We start from the raw sequence: 9,708 nt of genomic DNA, 5'->3' as shown, positions 1-9,708 counted from the left end.
GTTATTTTTATGTAATTTTTTAATAAAAAAATTAATTTAGAATGGAGATAGTAATTTGAAATGATAATTTTTATTTGAACTAAAGTTAAATTTTTTTTAAAAAAATTATAATTATAATTTTTATTTTTTTCTATTTTTTTAAAAATATAAATTTTTTTACCCTTTTTGGCATCTTTTAGGTATTTTTTTCTTTTGTTTGGAATATTTTTTAAAAAATTAAATTTAAATTAATTTAGTAATTTGAAATGATGTTATAATTTTTATTTTTGAATTAGAATTAGAATTTTTATTTTTTTTCAATTCAATTCTTTTTCCTTTTTTTAATGGTATTTTTTATTTTTTTTACACTAATTTTTTTCTTTTTTTAGATATTTTTTTAAAAAATAATTTGAAATGGGGAGAGTAATTTGAAATGATATTTTTTATTTGAATTAAATTTAAAATTTTTATTTTTTTTAAATTTTAATTTATAATTTTTATTTTTTCTTATTTTTTCACTTTTTTATGGTATTTTTTATTTTTTATTTTTTGTATTCAAATTAAAATTTTAATTTTTTTATAATTTTAAAATTTTAGTTTTAATTTTTTCCCATTTTTCCCATTTTTTTCTATTTTAATGACATTTTCTTAGGTATTTTTTTTGTTTAAAATATTTTTAAAAAAAATTAATTTGAAATGGAGAAAGTAATTTGAAATGATATTTTTTATTTTAATTAAAATTAAAAATTTTATTTCTTTTAAATACAAAATTATAATTTTTATTTTTTTCCCATTTTTTCATTTTTTCCTTTTTTATGGCGCTTTTTATTTTTTTAATTTTTTAAGATTTTTTTGGGATATTTTTTTAAAAAAATTAATTTTAAATGGAGAAAATAATTTGAAATGATATTTTTTATTTGAATTAAAATTAGAATTTTTATTTTTTAAAATTCATTCAAAATTATAATTTTTATGTTTTTCTCATTTTTTCTTCTTTTATGGTATTTTTTATTTTTTTAATTTTTTAAGATTTTTTTGGGATATTTTTTTTAAAAAAATTAATTTTAAATGGTAAAAATAATTTTAAATAATATTTTTTATTTGAATTAAAATTAAAATTTTTATTTTTTTAAAATTTAAAATTATAATAATTTTTTTCATTTTTTCCTTCTTTTATGATATTTTTTAAAAAAAATTAATTTGAAAAGGGGATTGTAATTTGAAATAATAATTTTTATTTGAATTAAAATTAAAATTTTTATTTTATTAAAATTTAGAATTATAATTTTTATTTTTTTCAATTCTTATTTTTTATGGTATTTTTTTATTTTTTTTACACCAATTTTTTTTTAGATTTTTTTTTAAATGATAATTTGAAATTTAAATACTAATTTGAAATATGATTTTTATTTTAATCAAAATTATAATTTTATTTTTTAGAAATTTAAAATTATAATTTCTATTTTTTTATTTTTTTTATTTTTTTTGAGAAAAAAATAAAATTATCAAATAAAATGGTATTTTTTAAAATACCATTTGAATTGGTGTTTTCAAAAATATCATTTCAAATAGCATTTTTAAAAATGTCATTTGATTTGATGATTTTATTTTATTTATTCGTCCACGTGGAAACTTGGGTGGAATAGGGTGGTGACATGAGCATCATAAATGCCATTTTAAATGGCGTTTTATGATATTTGCATCATCTTGATAAATAAGTTAAAAATTAGATTATTTTTATAAATAATTTTTTTTTAAATTAATTAGATAAAGCACTCTCGATAATTTCATTTGGTGGCGGAAGAGATCGTGCACAAAATTAATGATACTAATGTTGGGACTTTTTTTTTTAATTTTTCTTTTAAAAATTTATTTTCATATCTATTCGGAACCCAACTTATTTTTGAAACTATCTCAATTGCAGCGATTGTGAGTGGACATTGACATGATGAATTCGTATATTAGATATGCGATTTCGAATTTGGAATACAATTTTAAGCTCAGATGGCATAATCAAAATAAATTAAAAAATAAAATCTTGGCAGTGTGGTTTCAAAGTGAAACCGTATTTTCAACTTGCGATTTTTTCTTCCATTTTCCTTCTCCACTCCATTGCACGGCTGGCCTTTACTTTTTTTTTTTCAATACCGCTCTACTGAGGAGCGCGAATAGAGGGGCACGGGCGATCGCCAGTACTTGCATAGAGCCACAGGAGCTCAGGTTCGCCAAGGTCGGGAGAGAGAAGGGGAGGAGAAGGGGGTTGGACACTGAGAAGGGGAGGAGAAGGGGGTTGGTGGTGTCCGAGCCGGAGGAGGGAAAAAGGTTTGGTGGTCGCGCAGAACTGGATGCAGCGCAGACGATGGATGTGGCACAGACGGTGGTGAATGGAGCCGCGGTGAGTGCAGTGCAAATGGCCGTGACTTGGGCCTCATAAGGTGGCCGCAGATCGTCGAGGTGGAGGTGGGGTGGCTGTAGGAGGAAGGAAAGAGAAGGGAAAAAAATATTTGAAAAGGAGGGAGGAAAGAAATAAAAGAAAAAAAATATTATTATTTTATTATTAATAATAATTTAAAGTCACAGAAGAAGAAGAAAAAAGTATTAATTTTAAAATAATAATAAAAATATTATTTTTTTAAAATAATATTTTAAAAATAATATTTTTATTATTATTTTAAAAATAATATAAAGGAAGGGAAGGGAGGGGAAAAAGAAAAAAAATGGAAGAAAAGAAAATATTTGGGGGAGGGAACAAAAAATTATTATTTTATTATTAATAATAATTTAAATAATAATAAAATATTATTATTTTATTAATAATAAAATATTATTATTTAAATAATAATAAAATATTATTATTTTATTAATAATAAAATATTATTATTTAATTAATAATAAAATATTTTATTTTATTAATAATAAAATATTTTATTTTTAAATATTAATAAAATATTATTATTTGATTAACAATAATAATAATATTTTATCTCACTGCCATGGCTGTCTCCTGCTCTCCTACGAGAGGCCTAGGCCACGACCGTCCGTGCTGCACTCCTTTCCAAATCTAAATATTTTTATTTTTTTAGAGAAAGGTAGAGAATCATCAAACATGTCAGGAGGAATATAAAAAAATAAAAAATAATAATATTATTATTTTATTATTAATCATATAATAATAATAATTTTATTCTTTTATCACTAAAATAATATTTTATTGTTAATCAAATAATAATATTTTATTAGTAATCAAAAAATAATAATATTTTATTATTAATAAAATAGTAACATTTTATTATCATTACTAAAATAATATTTTATTATTAATCAAATAATAATATTTTATTATTAATCAAAAAATAAAAATACTTTATTATTAATAAAATAATAATAATTTATTATTAATAATATTTTTTATTTTTTAAATATTATTTTAAAAAAATAATATTTTTTATTATTTTAAAATTAATATTTTTTCTTCTTCTCTTGTGGCTTCAAATTATTATTAATAATAAAATAATAATATTTTTAATATTTTTCCTCTCCCTCTCTAAATATTTTTTTTTCTTTTTTTTTCTTTCCCTTCCCTTCCTCCTGTCGCCACACCAACCCCCCCACCCTCGATAATTCACAATCGCCTTGTGAGGCCCAAGTCGCGATCAGTCGCACCACATTCGCCACGGCCCTGCCCCCCCATCATTCGCATCGCACCCCACTCCGCACGACCACAAAATCCCCTTCTCCTTCTTCCCCTGGCTCCAGCACCACCAACCCCCCTTCCCTCCCCTCTCCAGCCTCTCGCCTCCCATAGCCCATGCGATCGCCTCTGGCACCCGATCGCCCCCCGCACCCTCCATGGCCCCGCCTCGCTGCTGTCCCCTCCCCTTCCCTCCCCCGACTCTGGCGAACCCGAGCCTCTACAGCTCCATACGAGTACCGGTGCTCACCTGCATCCCCGTGTCCATGCTTCTCGGTAGAGTAGACTGAAAAAAAATGTTGAAGGCCGGTCGCGCAATATGCGGGAGAAGAAAAAAAAATGGAAGGAGAAATCGCATGTTGAAATCACACACATCTCCAACATGCGATTTTAATTTTTAATTTATTTAGGCTATGGGATGCCACCTCAGTTAGAAATCGCATGTTCAACATGCGATTTCAAATCCAAAATCGCATGTCCAACATGCGATTTCGCCATGTCAGTGCTCAGTCACCCCAAATGAGGTAGTTTCAGAAATAAGTTGGGTTCGTAGATAGATTTGAAAATAAGTTTTAAAAAATATTTTAAAAAAAATCCCTGATGTTGCTATCCCGACAATCATTAATATTTATTATATTAAATAATATAAGTATTAATATTTTCATTCATAATTTAATATTATTATTTAATATATAATAAAAGTTTGACCACTAAGATTTTATTAGGGATGGCAATGGATTGGATATTGGTTAGATCGATTGATAGCCATATCCGATCCATATCTATCTCGGATCGAATCGAGTCAGATTAAGTATATTAGAATCAATCTCCCCTTCTCTGTTCTCCATCTTTGCTATCACCCCACCATCACCCGCCATCCTATCCAGCCATCCCCAAATCCAACAAAATATCATGCATCCATCAAGATTAAGCTCTTAAAACCTCAAAGGATCAACTCACGTCACCATAACTCACACAAAATCCCATATGCTTGAGAAAAAACCTCAATCGAAACCTAAAAACCCTTCTGATCTCCCTCAGGTGCTCTCCTTCTCCATGGATCTCCAAAAAGAGAATGAAATGAAAAGAAAAATAAGCAAAAAGGGGGAAAAAAGATCAATCTATGTGTGAAAAGGTCTTACCTTTTAATTTTTTCCATCTTTCCTTTGTTTTGGTTGATTTTTCCTATATTTTTCTCTAGTGTTTCTTCTATTTTTTGGGTCCTCAAGGGTCTTGGTCGGGTAAGAGGCTTGGAGCAGCTAAATAAAGAAGCTTAGACGATGACTAGGGCTTTGTCAGAACCCTAGCTATCGAGCCACCACCCCTAGGGGTGGGGATCCATCGGACTGCCACTAAGAATGGGGAGGAGTGGAGACCCACTGACCGTTGGGCCGCTACAGCGCCACTTGGGATGGTCGGGTCTTTGGGTGGGGGGGTTTGGATGTACGAGAAAGAAAGGGGGGTGGGGGTAGCGAGGACCTACCTAGCCACCACAGTAGTGTGGCATCGCTTGAATGTCGGGGGGGGGGGTGTCAGTCATCAAGTGGGGGTGGAAGGATGTAAATGAGAGGGGGGGGTAGGGGGCGGGTTTTGATGTAAAAACGAAAGAATGGTTTAAATTTATTTAAATAGAAGATATTATCGGCAGAAATTCGAGGTGGGGCATACCATTATCTATATTCGATCTGAATCCACTTTGGATTTTTTTTAAAATCCATACCCATTCTGCCTCTTAATCGGATCAGGTAAAATCAATTCCATTCAGATCGGATCAGGTAACCCCGGGATTGGAAAGGAATTGTGATACTTAAGTTTTATATTTATTTTGATTTGTTATGTTGCAGTATTGCATTTCCAAAATAATCAATAAAAGAAGAAAAAAATCATGCTTTACCCATTGTATTAATTATGGGCATTCCTGGACTGAAGATTAGTTTGTGGAGAGTTCTCCATCCTAAGATGAATTTTTGCTAAACCACTTAACTTATACATAATTCTCCATTCATCATATTTACACTGGCATTAATATGCAACAAATATTAATATGCTAACTATTGTTTAATTTTCATTGCTTGATATACAACAAATACTAATGATATTAGTGTTATATGCCCAACCATTTTTATAATTCATTTTGCTACCAAAGCTTTTTATTTGTTATAATTTATATATTGTATTTTGAAAATATTTGAAAAAAAAGGAGAAAACATATACTGTATGCATCATATGGCGCCGGCATTAATGACAAAAGTATTAATAATGAAAGTTAATGAGGCTGATCTATGTAGAGTTCTCCATTTGACATGCCGATGTCAGTTTCAATAATGCCGATATTAATAACAAAATTTTATACTCAGCTATCATTAAAATTTGCTACTTAACAGGAAAAATAAATTTTGTCTCTTGAAATCTTTTATTTGTCAGAATTTGTTACATTGCTAAATTGCATTTCAAGTACAACTAAAAAAGGGTTAAAAAAAATATATCGCATGCATTGCATTGGTTCTATGCTAATTATCTAAATTGGCTTGCTTGTAAAATGCAGAGTTTTATTTTGCCACTAAGTCAGCTATTTTACTTGAATTTAGTAAAAATGTGTTGATTTCGACTGCTCAATACTTAAAAATTAATATATATATATATATATATATATATATATATATATATATATATATATATATATATATATATATATATATATATATATTCTCTCCTTTTTGTTATCTGAGTTAGTAAAGTCTGTTTATTAGAAGAAGATAAATCAATTTGATCTTGTATATATTCACTCTCTTCTATGTATCCTTGTTTGCAAAATTAAATGACTTATTGAATTTGGATCATAAAAGTGAGGAGGATATGCCCTTTTTGATTGATTTGGATACTGTTGGACAAAAATACTATAAATGTGGTTATATTCATGCATAAATTTGTTCTTAGGTTAGTGCACCATATGCCTACCTGTTATAAATACCATCACAAGATGATGAGAAATGAGATTCTACAGTGAAATTATGGTTAATAAGAGTTGGAATTTATGATCAAGTAATTGCATGTTTGTTTTAAGATTAAACCTAAATTCAAAATATGAATGTCGATGTAAATTGGAAACAAAACTCGAATACCTTATTATAAATATTATGATTTTGCCCGAATCCAATCTATTTGTGATCCATATTTTTAGCACATTTCTAGCACCTACTGTAAAGTTCTTCCACCTGCAAAGAGAGGAAGCTTGTGTGCCATTTACCAACACTCAATATTTTATTTAAAAAATAAAGAATATAATTTATGTTCTCATTTATAAATTTTAAAAATATATATTTGGTATAATAAATTATTTTAAAATAATATGATGATAGTGATCAAGTTGGTAGTAATGGTGGCAAAGATAATGAAAATGGTAGTGGTGGTGGTAATAATAGTTAGGTGTGAGCAATGTTGGTGGTATAAAGATGGTAATTGTGGCAACAATGGTGGTAGGACCATCAACAATATTTTATGATAATGATGGTGGCAGTATGATAAAGACAATAGCAAAAGCTATTAAGATGGTGGTGACGTGGTTGAGGTGGTGGTGATAGTAATGGTAGTTTTAGTGGTGATGATAGCAGCAATAATAGTGGTTGCGGCAATTATAATGGTGGCAATATTAGCAATAGTAGTATAAATGAAGGTTGTATGATAGTGGTGGTATGGCATAAATATCTTCTTTTTAAAAATAATAAAATAAGAATATTTTATTTTTATTTTTTTCTAAAAACAACATAAATAATTTTTGAAAAATAAATATGAAAATAATAGTATCAGATACATTTCTTGCTGAAGTTTTTGTAATTCTATTTTTTTGAAAAAGTAAGAAATAAATGAATATCAATAGGCCTTAAGCTAACAATATTGTCTGTCTGTATGTATTTTGAAATAAATGATTCAAAATCTTTATTTTTTATGAAATATGTTTGACATTAAAGAAAGAAGAGGCATGATTTTAAAAATCAAAATAATGAAAATAAACAAACAAAAAATTTCATAAAAATACATCCACTTTATTTAGGATTTATATAAACCTATGTTAATGAAATTTGACTGCCAGGCAACTGATTTGTATTTCTACAATATTTACTATTTCGTAATCTCTCCATTATTTGCAAGCAGGATTTGGAAAATATTTATTTTCAGATCTTAAGTTACTCCAACATGCTTCAATTACTGCAAAATTGAAAGGTAAAAGAAAAAATTTTTCTTTCACAAACACTATATAAAGCATGTATATCTTGATACACAAAGATGTGTGATACATAAAGATGTGTGATTAATTGAATATAACCCTTAGGCACCAAATGATATTGATGGGAGAACATGTCAGTGGTTCCACAAGAAATCTTACCAATTATATGGCTCTAACAATTTTCATAGTTTTTTAAATTGCCATCCTTTATCAAAATACTTTGTTTAAGGGTTTTCTATGTGACCCTTCTTATTACTTTTTTCAGACATATGTATTCACACCATCTAACAACATTAAGAAATCAATGATTTAAAGTTTAAATGACCGAATATTCTTAATGGGTAGACATGCACAAAGAAAGATTAATAATGGTATACATGCATATAGCAACTTTGCAAGAATATTCATATAATTTCATATATTTAAGAGGATTTATATAAAAAAAATTATAATTTTATTCTTGTCTATTTCAACTTGTTTTAACACTTAGATTAGTCAAATACTCACTCTTCAATATTTTTTGTAAAAAATACTGCTTTGGAATAAGATAGATTAGATGATTAGATAATGAAGAAAGTTGTGGTAGTTCTTTCACTAATTATGAGATTATTCTATTTTATTTTCTTTATTTATAATAACTATTGAATCTTAGTTCATCGAAACCTAGCTTATAATAGTTATTGTTATAGATGCATATATAAGGGCATGTATTAGAACATAGAAAGGGATTATAATCTCTTAAAGGCACATGATAAATTACAATATTCATGTTTTCTTGTTACTGTTGTGCATATGAATGGAAGAACAATATCAATCATCTCTGGGCAAAACCATTGAAGGACTTTAGAACCCTTGAGGTTCAATAACAACCTCCACAGTTATGTAGTGGAAGGCTATGCCTTACATTAGGTATCTTATGCCACTTTCTTAGGAGCTTCAATTTTTTGAAAGAAAAAAGACCTAGTATATGTTACGCATCTTATCATAGTGATTTTAAATTAGCCACTTGCTTACACATGAGAAATTTTCTAGCTCTAAAAGACAAACATTGTAAATCTCACATAATAAAAATATATATTGTTAATCTCTTACAATACTTTCTTTTAAATAATTTATAAAACTGTAGTCAAGATCTAACCATCTTCATATGAAAATGAAATAATGAGTCGAGCATTAGAGATGGCAATGGGTCGGGAATAGGTCAGGTTGGTCTATACCCATACCTACCTCGTAAGTAAAAATTTCATACCTGTACAAACCCTGTACCCACCTAGAGTCAGGTTGGATTGGGTGAAGTAAAGATATGGGTCTGTTGGGTCTAATAAATAAGAGGAGTTGGTCGATCGGGCTATATCGGACATATGTAAATAATATAAAATTATTATAATTTTGAAAGGAGGATATATATTAAAGTTATATCAGATCGAATTCGAATTAAGACATACCATTATCTATATTCAACCTGAACTCACTTTGAGTATTCTTTATAGAACCCATATCCACTCCGAATTCTAATCAGATCGAATAAAATCTATCTCATTTGAGTTGAATATCCAACATGTCAGTTAAAATTGCTATCTCTATCAAACAATAATAAGAGGGACCTAGATTTTGATTGCGAGAACTCCAGCAATAGAAAGAGAGGGAGAAAAGAGCGATTTCATGGGAAGCGGATAAGTTCAATGGATCGGCTAAGTTTCCAATAAGATCCATTAAACTATTATCTTCTTCTAGGATAAAAAGATAATATTAAGATTTTAATTAATTTTTAATTTAAATAAATATGATTGATTAATGACATCAGTTGAGTCAT

This window comes from Elaeis guineensis, chromosome 2, assembly GCF_000442705.2.
Source record: "Elaeis guineensis isolate ETL-2024a chromosome 2, EG11, whole genome shotgun sequence".
NCBI lineage: Eukaryota > Viridiplantae > Streptophyta > Magnoliopsida > Arecales > Arecaceae > Elaeis > Elaeis guineensis.
This window is presented reverse-complemented; position numbering follows the sequence as displayed.